Here is a 23,929-nt window from a genome sequence, read left to right as displayed (position 1 = left end):
ACAATAAATAAGTAATAATTTGTTTTGAGCAGGTCTCAATAAATTCTAGAATCGAAGGTTATGGGTGCGTCTCTCATAATTCTTATACAAGAAATCTTTTCGCATTGTGAAGAGAAAAGCACATTAACTATTGACCTAACCATGTAGCTACAAGAAAAGTATTTTATTACTTCCTTAATTTGGATATTGTTTTCCAAGTACATACTTCTGTGAAGGTAACAAAAATCCGTCATAGATACGTACAAAGTCCTCCACTGCGTCTGCATGTCCCCAATAAACACAAAAAGTACTGTACATATTTCAGCACTAGGTAGAATGATTCACCGGGAAGGTTTCACATATCACACATATGTAAACTACTGTACATTTTCAGCAATAGAAACAACGACTCAAGAGAAAGTTTTAGGCATATTCATGTACATCAAATCGTACAACGCGGGCCGCAAGTGATCTTCTAATCCAAACCTCAGTTATGAATCACCAACACACACCACAAACAGATGAAAACAATTGCATTTTCCAAACAATACAACATTTAACTGAGCATAACACAGATTGTACTACGTAAAACAAGTTTATTGCCCTTTGGGAAAACCTGCTTTTAACACGACAATATTGATTTATTCATTGAAATTATCCTATTTGACCGCATGTGGGTAGATATGGTTTTAATGACAGGTGTCTTGGTAGGCTTCGGGTTTGTTTCAATAGCCTACCATTAGATTTTAGATTGTTTGAAAAATTATTTGAATGTCACCTCTGGTCGTATAATTCATTTAAATGATAGCCTGCGTAGTATGTTTTGTGTGATTGTTCAGTCATAGAAATTTTGTACAGTACTGTACAACAGTCCTTATATCCAAAAATAATACCATCTGTATCCAGTCTATTCTTCAAGATGACATTTTCTCGGTCGAACTGTTGAATAGAACTCAGTGTGTAATTCCAAAATTAACTGCATAAAAGTGTGAACTCTTAACCCTACACTGGCAAACACTCACTAAAAACATCCCGAAACCCTCCATACCCCAACAACCAACAAACTAAAATGGATTACTCCTCAGTTAGCTATTGCATTACTGCGATTTGCACCACCTGTTCAGTTCAGAACAACTTCGCACCTGCATTATCATGATAAACAACGCTCAACTTTGATGAATAATAAGCCTGAAACTTGCGTTATCGCGATAGACTTGTTACTTTAGCAAGAAATTGTGGCGCATAATGAAGATAGTTTTAAGGAATTCTATTGGTTAAGGAAATGTTTGGGTTAAGTTTTATTTTAGTTTGTTGGAGGTAATGTTAGTTCTTATCTAATTTATAATGTTACCTACTTCATAAGAGTTTTAAAGCATAAAACAGTTCATATACTTACAGTGTCCTTCGAAGTATGGATCAAATTATGGCCATGAACAGAGATATTTGCCAACTCTAAACTTGAATGGCGATCTAAGTCAAAATGTTGGCAAATGAATCATACTAGTGCTAACATAATAAGTATCTTCTACCATCAAGTGCCTACTTATCCTTCATCAAAACTAATAGGCTACATAACCGATAATCTAAAAACTTCACCTACATACTCATTAGAGCGGCACCCTAGGAAAAAACATTAAATAGGCATACAGACACACATATTATAATTAGTTCGTTCTATGTGAAAGCATTTTATGGGACCCATTATCGACACGAACGGACGTCTGCGGTGGATTTTATTAAAAACCGCAAAATAACAATAAGGGCATTGCACTCTGAATAATATTTATTCGTCACAATTGTTTTGTTTTATGAGTGTGAGAACTTTGTTTTTATCTATTGTTTTATTAGAGTGATAGTTGACAGCTGGCAGCTTGCCATTTAATGGGACCGTAGGTATATTCTGTAAGTGGCCTTGGTGGACTGATTGTGATTTGTTTTTTAGTTGGACAATTAGTTCAAGGTAACCTTCGCATTATGATAAGATGTAAGTCATGGGTTTATGTTGCTTTTTCTTGCGATATAATAATGCTTATAATAGAACATAACTCTGTATTACAAAGGAATAAACCAATTACTCTATATGCACTAATTATAAAACATGCTAGTATTGAATTCACCGATGACAGCTGTGCATGTGCACTATGTAGGCGCAAGTAGTGGGGGGCTCAAGTAGTGCCATGTCGCACGCACGTCCTATAACAGAGTCCCTTCAATTGTTATTGAAACAGGCATTTAGAATTGGAACAATTAGCGCAAACTGCTTCATTTGTGGCTATTGTAGAAAGTATTGATACTATTTTTAGTACGAAATCAAATAGATGTTTTTTTTTTTATAATAAATAACATTTGCTATCCTTTCGGTAAAACTATAAAACACATTTAAACTAATACGAAAACTGTTAGGACTTTCTGGGTTGAAATGTGATACAATCTTATGCTAGTCATTAAACGGCCTAGTCTCATCGCGTTTATCGTCCATAATAATCAGGCTTATCGCGTTTATCGTCCATAATAATCACAGTCGAAAAACGTGTTGATAAAATGACAATATGTATAATCATAACTAATTCAAGTTCGTAGACAAAAATATCATAAGTGTGAGATAATTTATACCTAAAAATATAAAAATAGATTATAAACAAAGACTTGGCAGCTCAACAAATTAATAGAAGACAGAGATCATTGATCTTAAGGCCGGAGTACACAGAAGGAGATAATTTAGAAATTATCAACAACATTGCTCGCGGTTCAGTTCAATGGTACAATTCAGTGGCGACCACACTTTACGTCAATTAACGATATTAATTGAAAATAATTACAAAACGGACCAATATAGAACATTTAATTGGACAGGGCTATCATGCGGAAGGATAGAAGATTACAGACATGCGAATATTAGGGATCTGTGTGCACTCACCCTTGGTATTAAAATTAAATACAATTACAAAATTGGTAGTCACCTGTTTTAAACATTAGAAATATTTAGTAGAAATATTCGGGCATGGCTTCATTTCATTTTATCACTTTCTCATTATTTTTAGTCGGGTTCTAGACAGTAAATACACAAAAAAAAATCGTATACCTAATCTAGAATGTATGCAAATTATTTTTGTGAAACTACAGAAATGTAGGCATTGTTAATACGATTTCGTTCCACTCACAATTGCGCACTCTAAAATTAAAAATCCAACTTTCAAGAGAAAACTACATCAGATATGATTTATTTCAACGTACTAAGGTCATGTTCCAGATTCGTAACTCCAACTAAAAAACATTATAAAGAAGAATAGATATTATGTCATACAGAATAAAGAAATTAAGAGGAGCCGTCACCGTAACTATAATATAAGCGACATCAAAAGAAACTACTTGACCAGAGACCACCCAAGAGCTTAAAAATAACTTAACACTCTCTCTACGAACAAAAAACCTATCACTGAGTAGACATATATAGAATAATTTGAACATTATTATGTAACTAATAGATGGCTATTAAAATAATTGTCGGCAGTTAAAAGAATAATTATCCATATGGGAATAAGAATGGCTTCTTTTTAGTAGAATGTTCGATAAATAGCTAGTTTTTTTAGGAGTAAAATTTTAGGAAGTAAGGATATCATAAAACCCATTGTCAGTAGCAAACATACAGACAAACGCATTTATCCGTCATCTTTCAGATATATCCTTCTGGTTATATTCTAAGAAATCGAAGGCTTGATAGATTAGTTTTTTCCCCTAACAGATGAGGCGATGACTGACCACACAAAAAAGTTATACTTAGAATTTTATCTCTTTGGTATTTCACCTTGAAACTCATAGTAATATAAAAGCTGCACACTTACCAATATTACCAAAGAAAAAGGCATAGACCAATGTTAATATTTATTTTCAATAGTAATTCAGTATTTACGCTGCATTTGTATTCTGAGCTAAGCATGACTTAAAATCTTATATGCCAGACATAACCACATCTTGACGGTGATAAATTCTATGGGATAGGTACCGTTAGAACAATGCACGTATGTTGAATGCAAGTAACAAATGAGAATTGAACCCAAAACATACTTATAGAAGTATGTAACAAACGTACTTTAATAATACAATGAACATAGCGCATAGCAACGGCTAATAGATTGGCAATAAATAAACAGCCTGAGTGATGCACACAAAAAATGTATTACGCTACAAAAAATATCGACGCTCAAAATGTACACTATATTTTTTCTTGAATACATCAGCCATCAGCCAAACTGTTGCATAGAAAATTAAAGAATCGTTAAGTAACAATATACTTGGGAACTCCGGGATAGCTGCCCTAAACCGCCGACAAAGGCGTCAATTACCGCCAATTTCGTATCGGTAACGTTCCGCCATTTTGACGACGGCCATCTTTGTTGCCAACAAAAGGTGTATCTTGTTTATGGTCGTGTAATCTGTCATAGTGCCTTCTAAAATACCGGTGTACTGGAAATTGTAAATATTAAGGTCCGTTATGGAAAGGGCGACGACCAAAAGAATATTGAGGTTTTTATTCAGCTATAAATTGGCTTGACCACAGGCCGGATGCGAAATGAAGAAGACGTGGTGGATCAAAATCAACAGTTACTTAATTTTTGTCAAAGAAAAGGTCACTGTTGTTACAAAAGTTAGAAAGTTAAAAAAAGAAATTGAATACCAAAATACTGGCTATTCAATGCCAATATTCTATCTAACATGGGTGCAAAATTATATCTATGGCATGTTTTTGTTCCTTTTATGTAGTTTTAGATACCTAATGATATCCTGTCAGTTGTTATTCCAATCGATATTTCAGAGTTGTGTGGGCGAGCCTCTATTCTTCACCTGTCTGACCTTCATTTTTCTCCTAGAACGAACAACAATGTAAAGGTGATTCCCAAAGACTGCTATTCATCTTTCGTTCCTTTGATATTCTAAGAAACACAATCAAGGCAAGTATTGTTATATAACAAAGATTGCTTTTCCAGGCGGCCTAGTTCACACTCATGAATGAATTTGCGAAGCTGTTTTAGTATCTAAGGTCGTGAATCCGAGCTAGGTCAGTGTGGACAGGGCACGATATATTTGGGTCGGCGATAGCATAAATCGAAAATACAGACGTAATCTCGAAGCAATAAATTAAACATGCATCAGATGAAGCAGTAAATAAAATCTTGAACAATACCGAAGCTCAGAGTGGCGTTAATCATGACGATTAATAGCTCAATCCTTGTATTGTAGCGCCTGCGTCTCACAAAGAAGAACAGTTAAAACCGTTGCACGATTTGTCACGAACATCAGTTCATGGTACGGATGATAAAGATAAAGGTTCATAGGGACCAATTAGTGAGATCGTTAGCATTGCTCCATAATTGGTATCTTAACTCACAGCGACTGAAGACGACTCAGCTACGGCACGATTCGTAAAGGTACCATCACCAAATGCATTTGCTGCACTAACCACGGAATTAATTGCCGAAAAATCATGCATTCCAGAAATGTTTCTGTTTACGAAGGTGTGCCTTGAGGTAACTACGTTACAACATTCTCTTAACGTTTTACGTTTCTGCCACGGTAATTTTCGACTAAACTATCAATTTATTGACATGATAAAAGTCGATTGAGTACAGAGTTCAATGAGGTGTTTGCCCTACATCATTTCTAAGTCTTGTATATTATCTAAATTAAAGTTAGGCGTGGTTTTGAGGAAATTGAAAGTCTTTGTGAGAGCACTCATAATAATAATCGCCTTTGTCCTGAACAAGCTGACCAAAGTCCTAAAGCATTTAGTACTAATTGAAACCTATTTTAGTAATAACATGTCAACGTAAATAAGGGCCGTTAGTACCACCTCGATACTGTTGAATGCCCAAAGCGATTCAACGGTAATAAATCGCGTGGTAACAGGAGTTATAGAAACTCTGGGAACTATTATGGTAGAATTTATAGTCGCCAAAATTATGGTAATTGCATCTTGTTGAAGACAAACTAGTGTGGTAGATAACGTTACATGTAGTATATGGTATACTAGTTCTGGCATGATTCTAGAATGCAATTGTCATCATCAGGTTTTATACGTAGAAAAGGGATAAGCGTACAATTTGCTCAAGGATCGGCGATTTTTGAGTGCAGGTTTCCTGAAGATTTTTTCCTTTTCCCTTTAATTAGCCATTGATTGGAGACCAAGTTATACGTGGAACGTATATTATAGTTTGGAAAAGTCTACTGGTACTTGCCAGACTTGGAATCGAACCCTCACACTCGTATATCAGAGGCTGGTCTTTCAACAACTAGTCTACCACAACTGCAAATGCAATCAACGGGCTTCTAAATTAGGTTGAAGGATTAAGGTTCGTACAAACGATCTAATTTCACACCCCTAAAATTTGATACGGTACGATGCGATGGGATTTCATCATAGTTGAATCGATAGCCTCAAATTACAAACCGATATCGATACTCGAATTATATTTGACACGTCTATGATGACGTCAGAAGCTTATTTCTTTTATCTGAACCTCAATATAAACATAAGATAGATATCAATGGTCAGCAATTAAAACAATTAAACAAAAGCCTTGCGGTCAAAACAATGGTTTAAATGACGTAATAATATCAACCACTATAAATCAAATAACAGGCCAACTTTCTAAGCAATTTAACGCTATTAATGTATCCGTTCTGTACAGAAAGTAAATGGTTAATATTTATAACAGCACGGCCATTACAAATAAAAGGTCGGTTTACATCAAACGGACCGTGACGAGGACGTTTTGCGAATTGCTAAAGAAGTGCGCGGTTTTATGCAATGCAATCGCGTCCTGTCTTAATTAGTTCGCTTGTAGATTTCGAATTAATTGAATGTCAACGAGCCTTAATAACTTGTTTGCATTCCATGGTTGGTCAATGGGTGTGATTGCTTTAAAAAGGATATGAGAGTTGTGAATGTACTCGTAAGTTCGGAATGCAAATTATTTCTTGCTTCACTTTTTTCCTTTTGAGGTAAATCGATTTCTGAATGCATGTGCGGTTTTAGCTCATGAATCATGGTAGTTGTTATTGCATTTATACTACCATACTCGTACATTAAAACCTGTAGACAAACAAGCTAAATATTGATTATACTTTTGGTACCGTTATGGGTCTTCATAATATATATTTACCAGACTGACGCTCCATAGAATCGAAGGTCAATAAAAATATTACAATAAGTATCGTCTACATACTTTTATATCTATACCATAAGGATGTTCCTGCACCGATAATCTTGGCCTAAATAAAACGAATTCCAAAAATAGTTATGGCAACAAACTGTTACATATTTACCGAGTAATTCCGGTCATTAGTTGCACTAAAATGATATCATTCGTACCATTCCTACTGTCTGAGTTATATGAAACAACTAAAATTAATTAGGCCTGCATATCGTCATACTAAAGTTAAGTGCCTTATGTAATGCATTGAAAGTTAAATGATTAGTGTCTGTTATATCTGTCATTGAGTTTGTTTTTGCTTCCTTAGTTTTTTTTAACATGAAACTGCGCAAATTGACTCCAGAAAACTTTTTTTCGTTCATTAACTGAAAAATTAAATCGATCAACCCTGATCAGCCAAATAAACCCAAGTTCAAACTTCAAACCCTACACTCATTACGAGTCATCTCTCACTCAGGCCTTTAGACACAACAAATGAACATCCCTTGTATCTCCAAGACAAAGTAGACAACGTCAGTCATATTGCAAGTCCCACATGTCCCAACATGTCCATATTAGCGGATGGAACCGTTTACGTTTAAATATAGCGGGCAGGTGCCAAGCCAGTTGGGCTACATTTCTGCAAGTGCTTCAAGAAGGATGTTTGAAAAAAATAAGTTCGATGTCATTTTGCGCCACACCCGTCGAGAGCTCGACGCACTTACCGATAGCTAAACGGCATTTAATTTAAATACATAATGGAGAATACGAGAAGATTAAGCAGTACTAAAAGCTTTAGGATTTACCCAAAAAAAAATAAGTTTGAAAGCAGCTCTATCTACTGCCAGAAGATTGAATGAAAAATACCAACAAGCCGTGGACCTGCACAAAATTGGCTGGTTACACTAATTTATGGATACAGGATTAAGTAGTGAGAATTAAATTCAATTAACTTCTAGATCAAATTCTGTGGGCAGAATTTGACCTTGTTCAATTGGATGATTTATCAAAGATAGAACATTATTAATACATAAACTTTATTATATTAATATGATGTTAAAGCAAATACAGTAGGTACTAATAATCACACGGGGACTTCGTATAAGTAAATTGTCCTAGTCAACAAACTATAATAATAACATTATGATAAAAACCAATCGACCTTATTGTCTGGTCACCTTGAGTGGGTGACGGACGAACATAATTGTATCTGTTGCTTAGTGAATCATATTTAAGTAAAGTAAAAATTACAGTTTATCGACTAGACTTCGGTGACATTTTAATGTTCAATGAATTTACCTGTATATATTTTTTAAAGCTTACTTTCTATTGTTCGAAGCGTACTGAGTCAGCGACTTTTTGAATGAGTAGGTAAACGCCAGCTGTTTTTTTCCTTTATTAATACAGGAGTTATTATTTCGTTGAAATTATTGTACACACAGACTTTAAGGACAATTGAGTTACGTTTTATTTTGAGATTATGGAAATATTGTTTTTAGAAGATCAATCAAAACTGCAAATTCTTCTTTTGTTTGACTCGAGAAATTCAAAGAGTTCAAATCCATTTCACTGACCACACCCAAGCCAACCCAAAAACGTGCAAAAAGCATATTTTTAACAATTGATTGCATACTAGTGCCGTTGCAAATACCATTCCGCTACGCTGGCGTGTCGTAATCGAGCCATTTGCATGTGTTACGGACAAACCGACAGAACGATCTGATGTATTGGTGAATTCAATTTACTCACGATTTTATTTCGGTTTGTGAATTATGCGCATTCGGGATATAGGTCAGTGAAATTTTGGAGCTGCGAAGCGTGGTCGCTTTGCGTTTGTAAAATAAATCGGATGTTGAATAGGTGTCATGTTTTGGTAACCAATAATGGTATATGAGTAGAGGAAACTTTTAAACATAAATCGATCTATATTAACGTTACTAGTGAGATGATGTCAGACAGAGAAGTATGGAAGTGGAACACACGTTGCAGTATAAATGATGATGATATCAAGGTATTTTTTTCTAATAGCTTTCCTTTCCAGGGCTTCTATGGGCCACAATATGGTATCACTGCAGTACTTGTTTATTCATTTCACCGATGAAACCCACAATCCATACATTCAAATCAATGGCTTATAAACTACAACAATTACAACAGCAGCACTAAATCTATACCATTTAAGAAGAATGAGTATTCTACCCGCAGTGGTCGACCTCTCATTACTTCGCTAACCTTTGCGCTTGATAACCTGAACTGCAGTACTAATGCTGCATGTTAGTCCTAGCTGTTGTGTGCAGTAATGCAATACTGTTGGGTTTTGTTATGTGATTGTTGTGTTATGATTAAATAGTGTTACAGTCTTTGTGTAGAAGACGTCTAGAAATGTTGACTACCAATTTATCGCTTTTTATTTTTTGTATTAAGAGAAAAAAAACTAAATAAGCAAAAGCTTGCAGTTTTTTTAGGTTTTAGGGGGTCTCTTAAATCTATACTGAACCTATCTTTGTACAGGAACCAGTTCTCTTGGCACACGGAACCACGCATGTTAGCTATCGTAGAAAAATACATAGGCAAAACCGCACATGTCAGCTACCATAGAAATAGACATTAGATTGCCTTCACCACTGTCAAGTTTAAGGAAGGTGCAATGAAAGAAATGTTTGATTCACCAAAAAAAATGTTCAATTAGTTGAAGATACCCAAATCCTGCGAAAAAGTCCAGCAACAAAATAAACCAATGATTCATTCACAAACAAAGGCAACCAAAACAGATTAAAACAGAAATATTCCTACACCTTTAGCAATATTTCCGGCACAGCAGTGTAAGCTAATACATATGTATAGCTTCGCAATAACTACTGAGAGCGGTCCATCAATGCTCAGTAGATCTGAACCCACGATTTAGCGAGGAGAGCGTATGTTTAATGTAACGAGGTCGGATCTATACTGTACATGTATCAAGATATAGAAGAAACTACAGTAAGAAGTGTTGGTTTTTTTGTTGTTTTATGCTATACGGTATTGTAAGTAAGGATCGATCATGAGGTTGGTCGGTCGTGTATGTTGGGTCCTGGTTGTTTAATTTAAGCATCTTTGGTAATCTTTGCGGATACATAGTCAGAAGCCATAAACAATCTGACTAAAGATTTCAGATTGTCCAGGTAATTAATTGCTCCATGGAAAACACTGGCGCCGTGGTATTGGTACCTACTGGTGATGGCGGACTGAAAGCCGACCCCAACATAGTTGGGAGGCAGATGACGATTTTATTTATGAAACACAAAATTAGAATCAAAGTCTAAAAGGAATATACTCTGTGGAGAATAACCGGTAAGAAAATTAATTCACCTAAACCGCGAATTGATCTTACGACCTCACGTTCAACGGTCTGCATTTCAACCACTGGGCCACAGCTACCGTCATTTCCTCATTTATGTTCAATTGTATGAAACAGTTTACCGTATCATACGTGCACTAGTTACATGAATTGTTTCCTTGTGTTACCTCATTTTTATATTGTATGCATTTCACCATAATAATTCAGCCGTTCAGAGAGTAGGTAAGTACTTTTGCCTACAGTTTTGGACGTTTCATTCTAAATACTGTTGTACTAATTAAAATTAATCTGTACGTTAAGTGCCACATGATATGTTTCTATGTATAGGCAATACAAATAGTCTGTTAACAAAACCGTTAACATTTCTGCCAGACATTCAACTGTCTGTTCAAAATTCCTAGCATTATGACGTAATATAAAGATGATTCACACTAACTTGGCATCTTTATATTTTAAGCCAAATAGATAAATAACTCATTAAAAGTATTGACGTCTATCTGTCACTTACTTACGACATCAGTTTTACTTTTCAGAACAATTATCCACCTAAAGACTATACCTACTTAAAATCGAACAAGCATGTGCGAGGCGTCAAATGACTACACAACAGTAAAGGCTGTCCAAAAAACAATAGACTATCAACTACTAAGCCAATTAACTCTCCTCCTACAATGACCTACTAATAAATTACGCACAACAAATATATACATATACAAACGCCAACGCTTTAAAAAGATACATAACTATACCACGTGGACATTCTAAACGATATTTTTATCTTTTTAAAATCTTCAATGACCGGTCAAGCGGGATGAGTCAGGTATTACGTCAGCAGCTCGAGACATAGTGGGACTTGTATATTTTGTATAGTGTGTTTCAAAACATTGTCAACTATTTCAACAAAGGTTTCATTTCAGACAAATGACTGTCATAACCATTGATATTATAGGTGTGGAAGAATGTACATAGTTGTATAATTTGGTGAATTTGTAACGGGTTAGAGCAAATAAATATTATTTTAAAGATTTCTTTAGCCTTCAGATCGTAAGGTTAAGCAAAGCTTAGCACGATCGGACCGTGGATGGGTGATATTGTAGATCTTTGGCAGTCGTTACGGGCAGTTAGAAGCCAGAAAATCTGACAATCAGTCTTACCAAGGGGTTGGCCGAGTAAGGCTGCAACCGGTTATGACTGATAGTCAACCCCAATAAAGTTTAAGAAAAGGACTGGGCAGACGAGTGAATGAGGTTTCTTAGCTTGATTTAAAATGTATTCAACTCAATATTATAACAACATAAAAGGTTTAATAAATAACAAACACAGACGTATTAATACCCCAAAAATAATTCTAGTGTATAGTAGTTTTAGTTATAAATGAAATAAATGCTTTGACTTTCAATTTGTTTCACGCAAGTTGTAATAGCTTTTTAAACAGTTTACTGTAAATGCTGTCTAGACATTTAAAATCTCACACTGACATAGTTATAGATTTTGGTCACTAAAATAGAGCTTGTTTTATATTTTTTCTTTAATGACAAATGGGCTACAGCTATCTAATCGCTGCCACCTGCAAAAACCAGGGACATCGCTTATTAATCATTGTCTAAATTACGCAATATTAATTACTCACGTAAATAACTGAAACAATGTTCTTTACAGCGCGATTTGACGTTAACTCTTCACCCCTGTGAGAAGTACTCTACACACCCAAATGAAAAGTAGCCTATTCCCCGATAATTTGGATAAAATATTGAAAGATTTTCAATTGGTTCTGTAGCATACGCGCGTTCAAAAAAACTCGTCTTGTAATTTTCAGTATTTGTTGTTAAACCACAACCGAAATAGGTACACCATCTGCGAAAATTTCAAAGGTCTAAAAGGGTTTATGAGATAGGTACAGCCTTGTCAAAATAACAGAGGAACAGTGAAGACTTGGCAATAGGGTCCCGATTTACCCTCTGGGTACGAAAGTCTAAGAATGGTGACGAATTCATAAAGTGACCAGCGGGCCTAGCATGGCGATTCTATCTCTATTCTACCAAGAAACGACAAAGCTCTTTCTTTCCCACTCGACATGTCTTCTACCCGAGCATGGCGCGAGCTGTAGACTCGCGTTTCTATCAAGAGAAAGACTTTCCATAGCAACGGATAAGTAGCTAGTGATGGGTCGTTCTGCGATGAATTTACGTTTAGTTAGCCAAAAAAATGTGTCAATGCACTATTTTTCACGCATGAACCTATACATAAACTCACGTAACTCAAAGCAACAACAAAACGTATTCATCGAACTTATTTCTTATCTGTGGAACTAAAATGGTTGATGTTTGTTTGTTATACTTCGGCCGTTCAGAGAATGCGTTCCTGACACCTATCAGTTAGTCACGACTAGTGATGGGCACAACATAACACTGAGTTCGTTACCGTTCCTTCAAAATGAACCGCCGCATTATTTTAAGATTATTTTCGTTTTAAATTGGCGGAATCATTTGTTTTATATTTTAGTTATTTAAGTGGAAACCAAAAAAAGGTAATATTCATATAATAAAATTGTTTTATTTATTCTTTGTTACAAGTACATTGAATTGAATGTGCGAACAGAATATTAATCAGACTCCGATTTGCTTGAGGAGGTGGTGTCTTCATCATCATCTTCGCCTACATGTATAATTATATTATTATCAATAACAGAATCAATCCTGATATCTCGGTCTAACAAAAGCCGGGTAATCAAATAAAAACAGATCGAAAACACTTGAAAAACGTGGTCTATGCGCACGAAACGACAACGGACGACTGTTTTAGCGTCACAAAATGGCGGCCCATAACGCCATTTGGGGTTACCATTTTTAATCTAAGTATAAAAATGCGGTTTGGTCATAGTTTTATTTTTATATTTCATAAACGTTATAATTAAGTCTTATAGTCCATTATTTTCCAATTCTTAAAAAGAAAATCAAAACGTATTATTTTATATTATAACTGTATAAGAACAGATTACGATACTTGCCTGTTATTTTTAGCACAGCACTACAAAATATAAACCGCTGACATAACCTTGTAATAGCGCAGTATAGATTTAGAAAAATATTGTTTACCAAGTTATTTGACACTCAGTTTGGCACAAAATTATAACATTCATTGATTATTGATATAATAATGTTGTTTTAATGCTCCTCAATTGTTAAAACGGTAAACAACCAGCAAAAATATTTTTATCGTAACTGCAACGCCATTGCAAAGTTACGTCGTCAGTTCAATCGCGACGTGTCAGGAACGCATTCTCTGAATGGCCGAACTATAATTTGTTTACAAAAAACGATTCTTGTTGTTGATTTTACATATTAATTTAAGTTGTTGATTTTTAATATTGGTGACTACTGCGGCAAGGAAAAAGTAAGTAGATTTTGTGATTAAATAAATAAAGTACTGATTATTCCAATAGTTGTGTGTAATTAATCTAAACGAACAATAATTAATTATCCATACATACGATGAAAAGAACAAAGGAAAATAACATAATAATCTCAATAAATGGTGATCGGTGGCATTGTCTGATGAACACTTTGCCATGCACAGTTCAATGTGTTCCTCACTGTTATCTTGCTTCCCTATATTATTGCCCGAAGTGTTTTTACTTTCGCCGTTACAAAAACTGTTTATTTACAGCGTACGAAGTCCCATCCAATAAACAGAGAAGATAATATCGCGATCCATTGAGAAAAGAAGGCCACGATAAAGAAGAATGGGTCAGTATTCAAAAGCTGCTGAAAAAATATGGAAAAAGAACAAGTTCTTGGCATACAATGCTGACACGAGAAATATTCTATTATAAAGTGTCTTTAAATAATATTCATTTACTGGTAATAGTTCCCCAGACTTGTTGGCTTCATTCTAGCAAAACTCTCATGCTTTGTTTTCAAAATATAATTATGGCAATAATAATTATAGTACCTATTTGTTGCTTGTGTGATATAATATAAGCAACAACTCTTAAGATAAAAAATAAAATGAGACAATCATTTACACAGAGGTAAAGGTTTATTTACATAAAATTAAGGCTACAGATAAAGTCATTTATTCAAAATAGGCTGAAAATCAGCAGCAGAAGCGGTGGAACAAACTCCCCAGCAACTCAATTCTGTCTGTATGGTTTGAAGAACTGTTGATATACAAAGATATTCATAATAGTTGCTCTTCTGTGAGTTGCAGCTTGTAGTAAGCTACCACTAAGGTCATTAGTGTGTCTCTCTCTCTCTGCCTTTCCTCGGGAAGAGTTGTAGCTTGTAGCATAGGCACCCTGCAAAAAGAAATAACTGTGTTTGGTAAAGAGTTTTTACAGTATTATAAAAGAATAACATACTGATACTGATACATTATCAGCATTATTATTGGTGTCATGAGCCAAGACCCTAATGCATAACTAGAATCCCCTGAAAATGAATGATAATTTAATTTTGTGTTCTTGTTTCAGATTACAAAAAAAGGATGCTAAATGACAGCTGGGCCTTCAGTTTACAAATTATAAATTATTGAAATTATATTATTTAATAAAGAATGTGAATATTAAAATCATAATGGTTGTTTATTTAAAATGTAATTTTTTTCTTAGCAGATAAAACTGTCCAATTCTAGAGTCATATAGCCTGCGCAGTTCGTTCTTAATGAGAGAACTATTGAAAATTGATTGTTTATGAACTCTGTCACGATAATTGGCATTTATGTTCAGTATTTTGCACTCAGTATCTACAATCTGAAATAGAGGTCATATCTAATATTAGGTATACTAACCTTGTATTCATTGCAAAAACAAATTGTTTAAAAAATTTGCTAACAGTGGTTAGTAATGTTGTTAATGACCTAAGCAGGACCCGAGCAAAGAACCTGCAACAATTAGACTTTGTTAAATATTTTTCTTCTGTTTAATCATTTTCTTGCAATGAAGGGCAATACCTACATAATAGACAAAATAATCTTAGAAACAATAATAAATGAAGTGAATAGATTTTTCTATATTTAAACCTTATCTATAAGGACGAAAACTTTGTCATATTTTTGGTTGATAACAATTGGAAAGCACAACAAAATAAAATAGACTGTAGGTACTTACATTGACAAGAACAGGCAGACCCTGAGATATAGGAGACAGATTCCTGGCACAAATACTGCACCATCTCTGCACATTTACGTTTTCGATGTCGAGAGGCTTAACACTCGTATAGCTCGTTCTTTGAGCTTTACACTGATTCTTCTCAGCATAAATACTGACCACATGACGACGGTAGGACCCCGAAATACTTTGTAAATGCTATTTGAGAACTTAAAATTATAATAATATTCTTGTCTACTCTTGTCTAGGTCCGATGAGATGTAGAGTATTTGACATTTCATATAGAAAGTTATATCTACTCCCAAATGTCAAAAGTAGATAAAATATAGTCGTCATGCTCGACGCGATAGACACATGTCGATGAAGAAAAGAAACATTTCTCTTCTCGATGTCAAACATCGCCATGCTCGGATCGATAGAAATCTTTCTTCAATCTGTCATTTTGTCGATTCTCCGGTAGACAAAAGCTGTTTCTATGGCGGTCATGCTAGGCCCGCAGGGGTACTGCGACTGAACGTAAGCTATAAATCTACTTAACGATGTTAATCAGGCATTAATAATGCAAACACATTTATATTAGAAGCATTTATTTGTTTATACTGGAAGTTTAAGGCCAGCATGACGTCACTTCAACATTAAAATATTCAATTTCTATATTTATGATGTCATAGCGACGACCTTTATAAATAAAGTAAATAACCATTAGAATTTGTTTAGAAACGTGGGCGTCAAGTAAATTAAATTTTGTTTCAAGACAGTCTATTGGGACTCGTACTGTTCTATTTTTACCGTTTCGGAATAATGATATGAATTCTTATTATTGAGTGAGCTGCAGGTTTTATCACCAACCAAGCGGTAGTGTTTTGTTGATACATTTTTTTACTATGTGAAGGATGGTAGTAGCCCACATAGGACAAGTGCAGCTTCTCGACAAGATCTGTACAAACAAATGCGAAAGAATTTAAATGGATATCTTCAGAAATGCACAGTTATTTGGCGAGAAGGGAACACTTCATTTGTTTCAGAATTTAGGTATAATTCTATATTGCCTTGTCATGTTTGGCTTTGGGTCATCAAAAACTAATCAGGTGCACTTAATACTGTGACCACGATGTTATGCAAAAAGTATTTCAATCGCCGCATAATTTAAACTTTCATTAGTTTTAATATAGTTAAATGTTATTTTCGTACTGCTTTTGTTTACCGTTCGAAAATTTACAAGTTCGTTCGCATATGTGCAGACGTTGAACCGGATTGGGTTCAAGGCTCACTGGTGTAATAGTATCGTGTATGTTGCTATGCCTAAAATGCATAGATACTTGTGTTTAGTTAGGAAGGATTTCATTTTATCAGTGGGTATTAAAAAAACAAAAAACTATCAAAGCTATAGATATGCAACGGTTTATTGGTGTTCCGCGAAATGACGGAACGCTGACCGCTAAACCAAATGGGAAAAAAGCTAAATGCCGTTTAGACAGACAGACAGAGTTACTTTGGAATGTATCACATTAGTAAGGATAGACATTATATAGCAACTTTGATGCTAACTATTAACTATTGGACGTGTCTCGTATTAAATTCCAATATAATTTTATCGCTCTTTCATTTGTTTCAGATATGCGAGCCACGAGCCAGTTTAACACGGAACTGGCATTCTATATCAATAAAATAATATTGAGTAACATAATAATGCAAATAAGATGTAAATATTTGCACTTAATATTAAGTTTCCCACGATGTTTTTTTGTGTTTGAGGATGAATGACCCTAGCAGCATTAGCTTATGTCAAAATATCAACGAGTTTAGAAATTAAAATTAAAAAGGTGCAACATGTGTGTAATGTCATTAATAAAAAGGACACCTGTTGGTAATAACGTTTTTTATTGATAATTATATTCATTAAAATGTATCTTATATCTTGTATGCATGTTTTGGTAGTGAAGGATTTGAATTTTATCTTCCCATCTCATTTGAAAGACCGCTGATATACTTACTAGTCTAGTAGAAATACCAAACTAATCGCAGAATTAAATAATTTATTCTATTCCGATATTCTATTCTAACAAAAAAACCTCATAGTAAATCAGGTAAGCTATTTCTTTTTATTTGTCACCTTATCTCTGAAATGGTTGGACTGATTTTAATGGGACATTCGCTGACAGAATATAGCCTAAAAACGACGTAACGTAGGCCAATTTTTAATCTGGTGTGGAAAAAAGCTAAACTACTCAGGATAGTAAACAAGCATTTCTTTTCTTTGTTCAATATGACGAAATATAGATTTAAAACATTTAAAACCTTTCCTATCCGTCTGCCTGACCTTACACAATATCTAAAGGGAGTAGGTATGACATTTTCTTTTATAAACATAAATTGTTTTTACTAGATAACCTATTACCTAACATTGCAGCATTCCAACCGAGCAAAACGTCCAATAAAATGTAACGTAATAATAACAAGTAAATCAAAGAGAAACAAATGATAACTTGAGGTCATCGTTCGTTCGCCGGACACCGGACGGGTGATATCTGTCCGGCGATAACCTAGCGACCGTCTGTGCTGGCCTTTATCTGTAGTGAAGCTTGGTGCTACTGCTAGCGGTTTTTGAATAACCTATTAATACCAATTATAACTAAAAAGCATTTTTTAATAATTCTGAAAATATAATCTAAGACGGAATAAGCAAAATCAGATACTCATCAAACACCGAAAATGCAAAAATGAAAAACCCTGTATAAAATAGGGATGTTCAGATTTGAAACTGTCTAATTTTCCTCTATAATGTAGCTATTGAATAAACCCCCTTACTTATAAAATCTCTAATCACCTTCTAAGCAACGTTTTAACTAATCACTACTTAAAGTCTTAAGCATTGATTAAATGTTAGTTAAGACATGCTTAAGCAACGTTTATAAGTAAGAATTTTCTTAAGCAGCCCTTAAGTATTACTTATTTTTTAATTCACGTTTATAAGTAAGGCATTCTCATTTCGGTAATTTTCCTCAAATTATTCATGTTCGCTGAACGCATAATGTTATTATTAAGAATATATAAACGGAAAGTTATTAACACCTAAACATGCGTAGGAAGATAAATAAATAATATAGAAGATTTAGTAATCTCTTAGTTGGATCCGGTTCGTTATACTCATAAATATCAAAAATTACAGCAAATAAATCTCTTTCCAGTCTAAACAATTTTTTCAGCCCGCTTACAGTCGGACCTAAGCTATAGTTCTACAACCAAATTAATAGGACTCATAATCGTTGCAGAGACAAAAGCTTGAGAGGTCAACTTCAAGTGGTTTTTCGAGTAATAATAATTTGGCGTGCCCAGTTAGCAGATAACTAGCATTATGTGGTCATTAAATGCGATATCCAGGGTTACTGGGAGGTGGTCTGGTAGCTAGTTCACAGTTTTAAGTAATTAAGAGATTAATTTGTGCTGTTTTTATTGGTTGGATATATTAAGAATTCTCGAAACTGATATAATAGCTGGTAATAATAAATAATGAGTTACGTGCTCATTAAGTAGTCTCTTTTAGTGAATCACGATTAGAAAGGAATTCAGCTTGATTCAGAATAACCGGTCCACATAATTTTACATTCTCACCTGCAAAAATCTCTAAACGTAAACAAGTTTTTCAGAATGGTAAGCAGACTTTGCCATTCAAAAAAACTAACAACCTAATTTTCGATAACCTGACCTAATGGTTCATCAATGTTATCTTGTTTTCTAAATAGCACTTCATATCTTAAATTATTTGCAGGAGAATTTACGAAATATATAGGTAACATAAATGCCGAAAAAGGAAAAATGCCTCTATATATTCGATCCATAAATATGATCGATCCATGTTTCCCAATATCACGTGGTGCATTCAAATCAATTGCATTGGCGCACAACAGGGCATGGCGTGAGAAAACCTCACGTTTGATAATAAATTCAGATTCGCATTGAAAGGGGAAATATATAGCTTACTGGGCTGAAGCTGCAATACGTTCTACAGGACAGAATCGGAGAGTATACCTAGTTTATAGCGGTACTCCTGGTGAAAGATTTCACAGGAGCCGTGCAAGTATGGGACCTATTGTTGCTGAGAATGCGTGGTTGTGATTTGATTTAGGTAGGATTGGGAAATAGGTGTTAGTCGTCTGTGGCGATGGTACTTCGAAACGACAACTACTCACTCCATCCCCATCCTATCAAATTATTTTTAAGAGGACAACGTAAGAGCGATGCGTCTATTCAAAGAATTGATAAGACCATCAGGGAGTTGCGGAAATGTTTTAATACTCGCCTATGGGGCCTGGATAGAGGTATGGATTTACCCAAAGACATGTAATGCTCGTAGTCAGCGTTATTATAACCAAGGCAATACCTAAACTGTCACGTCCCAAGTCCCAGCTTTGATTGACACACGATTACGACCGCCGCGGGCTAGATAGCATTATTCAAACATAACGTCCAAAGTATCGACAACACAATTACAGTACCGCCGTGGTCAATCGACCTCTAGTTTAATTGAAACCAATGAATTTGATATTGGCCAATTTGGTTATGTACTTGTTGCTATACTATCGGAAACATAGGCTCTTTTGGATCGAGTTTCGCGAGCGCCTTAAAGCTCTAAGAACAGTCTAGCATAATTATGAAGGCATTCAACTACATAACATGCTGGCTAATTTTAGTCTGAGATTTTGGTTCATGAATTTCATTGATTTAAACGCACTAGTAACTATGGTCATGGATAGAATATTGACGATTTAAGATGATGATTATATCAAATCAGTTGAGTAGCAGAAATCACTAGTATCAATGTTTATGACCTGATGCCAAGATTGTAAGCTTTAAATGCTACAACTAAAAATCATAACGGTAACTAAACTAACCAGAGGTTTAAAGCCAAAAGCAAAATACCTATTAATTGTCAGTTCGCAATAACCAAGTCCTTTTTAGTAGCAAACTTGTTCAAGTACTGTCCAAAATTTATTATGAATAGAGAGATAAGTTTATAACCAAATTAATTGTCAGTTAGTAACATGCCATTGTTTCTTATCCTGTCATGTCCTGGCCAGCTGCTTTGTATCCGTTTAGCGGTATTATCTTTGTATTATTCAAAATAATGTAGGCATATCCTGGGAGATATAATTTTGGTTAATTTCCTGTTATGTACAATTTTGTGTTATCTGCAGTTTTGGCACATCCCGTTTGGATTGCGCAATTTAACGTTTTGACATTGACTTTAATCACTACTTTACTGGTAAGATAACAACGAATTTAATTTCATATGTTCATGTAGGTACGTTGGAATCACGAGAAGATTGTAGCACCCCTGTGACCCACTAACACCACTTAAAAAATAATTAACTCCAACATAATTCAGTGAAACAAGCATCAAAAACTCGAAATAAAACTCATTTACATTCGCCACGTCACAAAAATTCCTGCATGTCGAAATAACATGAACTTTTCTGTGGAACGTCAACAAAACACCCCTAAAAATTCCCCGAGCTGTAGTACAACAATATTCTTAATGATGGGAGTTTTTTCTCTCATAATATTTACACATTCATACCGCATCCTCCCTCTCCCATGTCGGAACATGTATTGAGATAGGGGTGTTGCACGCTCTTACTTATTTATGAGATATCCGCAAAGGTAGAACGTAGATAGGGAAGAACTAGGGGAACGGAAGATGCTTTGTTGTAACATTAAATGAATGAATTTAACGAATATCATTTTTGTTAAGAAGGTCTATATTACCCTGGCTAGAGAACCAGTCATGAAAGGTTACAAGCATCAACATACACCCACGTAACTTTTGGAAACAAAATTAAAATATGCAGGTGCATTTAAATAAAACTACTTTTACGGATTTTATCGCGTTATATTAATATTATTTAATCCCGACGTTTCGGATCCTTTACAGCATCCATGGTCACGGGCAGACTGAATAAAAGGAAAGGAAAGGAAGGAAGGAGGAGGAAGGAGTAAAGGATCCGAAACGTCGGGATTAAATAATATTAATATAACGCGATAAAATCCGTAAAAGTAGTTTTATTTAAATGTCTAATATTCGCGTAAGTGTCAGAAATCAATATGCAGGTGCATTTAATAGCTTCGAACACACCATCATAAAATTATCGAGATGGGAGATGAAAGCCGCCCACGTGCCAGCCCTATCCTCAAAGGAATGCTTCGTCGAGAAAAGGGCAAACAAATTCCTGCGCCGACGCAGCTTGACAACTGACGATCCACATCCGAGGGAGGGAGGGGTTGGGGCCACATTAACAGGTACACAGAAAATTAAATTATTTAAAACTTGAATTTTTATACCAAATACTTCAAAATGCGACTTCTAAATAAGAATATTTAGGTTCTGAGTACATGGTGACAAAAAATTAACTGTAAATAGGTAATGTAAATTTAATGACTCAGAAAGCATAAGTTTAATGACTAAGAAGTGTCTATGGCTGAACACTGAACGGTTTCAACCGTGCGCTATGGTAAAACGCGATTCCTCTATCATCTATGTGTTCTAATTTTCTCTATTCTGGTTTTTTCGCCTTTGATACTGTGGTATGACGACAGTCCATACTGCATTTTTGTTCTCCGCAGTTCACTCAGTTTCCCATTATTGTCAAGAAATTGAACAGCGAGTTTTCTGCAAACATTATCTGTCAGGTGACAGGGTGTAACTTGTTCCATCGTTTCGCCGTTTTTGGTACACATTGCGTAAGCTGCATCGTTAAAGTTTAATTGACTGTAAGATCTGCTTTAACGGTACTGAGTACGTGCGATCATGGTGTGAGGCCTTAATGCTATTGAATTATAGCAGCAATAATAAATGAATCACCGTATTTAATATTTATCTTTACGCATATGCTAATATCTACATGAGTAAATGATGAAATCATATATTAATGCGACGTTAAAATGTCGTTGTGAAGGAATAAAGGAGAATGGATAATGTGATTGAAGATCGTTTATCACTTCTTTGTTTGTTGAAATGGTTCAATTAGTCATTGCACTATAAATGTATAAACTAAATGTCGAAGAAACATGACGATAAAATAATTTGTAAAAAAATGCTATCTGGAAATAATGAAGTTCTTCCAAAAGTAGAACGTTGAGACAAAATTCAGCTGCAAAACCCAAAAAGAAAAAACATCCATAATGGCGGATCGTGCTACTTTTTTTCACTACGTGACAGCTCACATATTTGAAGAGCATTATTTTTTCGGTCCGCTGATATCAATAAAAAATAAATAATGTCAACTAGTTCAGTTTGGCGAATACTTTATCTAATCACCGTCTGTCGGATGCGATATGACCAAAACGTTGTTTAAACACACGATTTGCTGTATGTTCAACTATTTTTTATTCCATTTATACAAGGTGTTGATTTGCATTTGTGCCATAGTTCAGGAGGAGGACATACAATACGTAAATAATCGATTGGAATTACAGTAGATTGGAAATAACTAATATGCACTGCTTTTTTTGTCATTGTAATGTCGTGGTATTTCCGAAGTAATCCAATTTTATGAATGAAATTTATGAGTGATCGTTGCGTATGCTTTGTGTTTGCGTTTGTGTGAGGGTGCAGCACGGTTTTAACGCCAGTAACATACGCGCCAAGTTTAAATAAGGCTGGATAACATTTATGGAATTCCGAAAAAAAATGAAAGAAAAAAAATTACGTACCAATTTTTTTATTGATTTGGGTCGAGAATCATTAGCATAATTACCTCCTTGAATATGGCACGGATGCAAATCAACAGCTTGTATTCTGATATCATTTATTTGTTTTTAGTTTGGATGGCAACTGCCTTATTTGCGGTTAATTTGAGCAAATTAATATCTGTTGTAGGGATTTAAAATATAGTAGGAAGCTGGTCTTCTGTTTGAGATAAGATTATTTCCTGTCAACGGACGCCGTAGGCAAATCTATTCAATGCCTATAACATAAAAGTGATAAAGGAAATACATATACCTAACAATGTTAGATAAATAAAAGGAAATTAAATTCCATTTAAAAGACTAAACGATGAGAAACATGATATTACTGAAACACAATCTGAATCTAATGAATCAATAAACATATTGAATGCCGCTATTAGTGGTACACCAAACATAAGTCATGTTTCAATACGAATCGATTATGCACACGTGATCGACTACTACCACGATTGAAAAAGAAATCAGCTTTGATTGGACGCCTGTCGCCTTAGGCAAAACTTTTTGTAATGACTCTTCATCTTGTTAACCACGCAGAAGAGGCTACTTTAAGACGTAAGTATCCTCAGGTAA

The 23,929-nt window shown here is 34.8% G+C and overlaps 1 protein-coding gene and 2 long non-coding RNA genes across 3 annotated transcripts in view; 1 reads left to right on the top strand and 2 right to left on the bottom strand.

Annotated features, from left to right (window-relative positions):
- Positions 1 to 23,929, bottom strand: part of LOC124636594 (acyl-CoA:lysophosphatidylglycerol acyltransferase 1) — a 267,980-nt gene that overhangs the window by 217,690 nt on the left and 26,361 nt on the right. The window lies entirely within an intron of this gene.
- On the top strand, positions 13,840 to 14,252 carry LOC124636596. Its single transcript, XR_006985139.1, has 2 exons — positions 13,840 to 13,899; positions 14,173 to 14,252. It is a non-coding gene; the product is annotated as an uncharacterized LOC124636596 (long non-coding RNA).
- Positions 14,752 to 15,922, bottom strand: LOC124636597. Its single transcript, XR_006985140.1, has 3 exons — positions 15,614 to 15,922; positions 15,295 to 15,387; positions 14,752 to 14,803 (listed from the first exon to the last, which is right to left on the bottom strand). It is a non-coding gene; the product is annotated as an uncharacterized LOC124636597 (long non-coding RNA).

This window comes from Helicoverpa zea, chromosome 14 (assembly GCF_022581195.2).
Source record: "Helicoverpa zea isolate HzStark_Cry1AcR chromosome 14, ilHelZeax1.1, whole genome shotgun sequence".
Lineage (NCBI taxonomy): Eukaryota > Metazoa > Arthropoda > Insecta > Lepidoptera > Noctuidae > Helicoverpa > Helicoverpa zea.
Note: the sequence above shows the minus strand (reverse complement) of the source record. Positions and strands in the feature narration are given on the sequence as shown.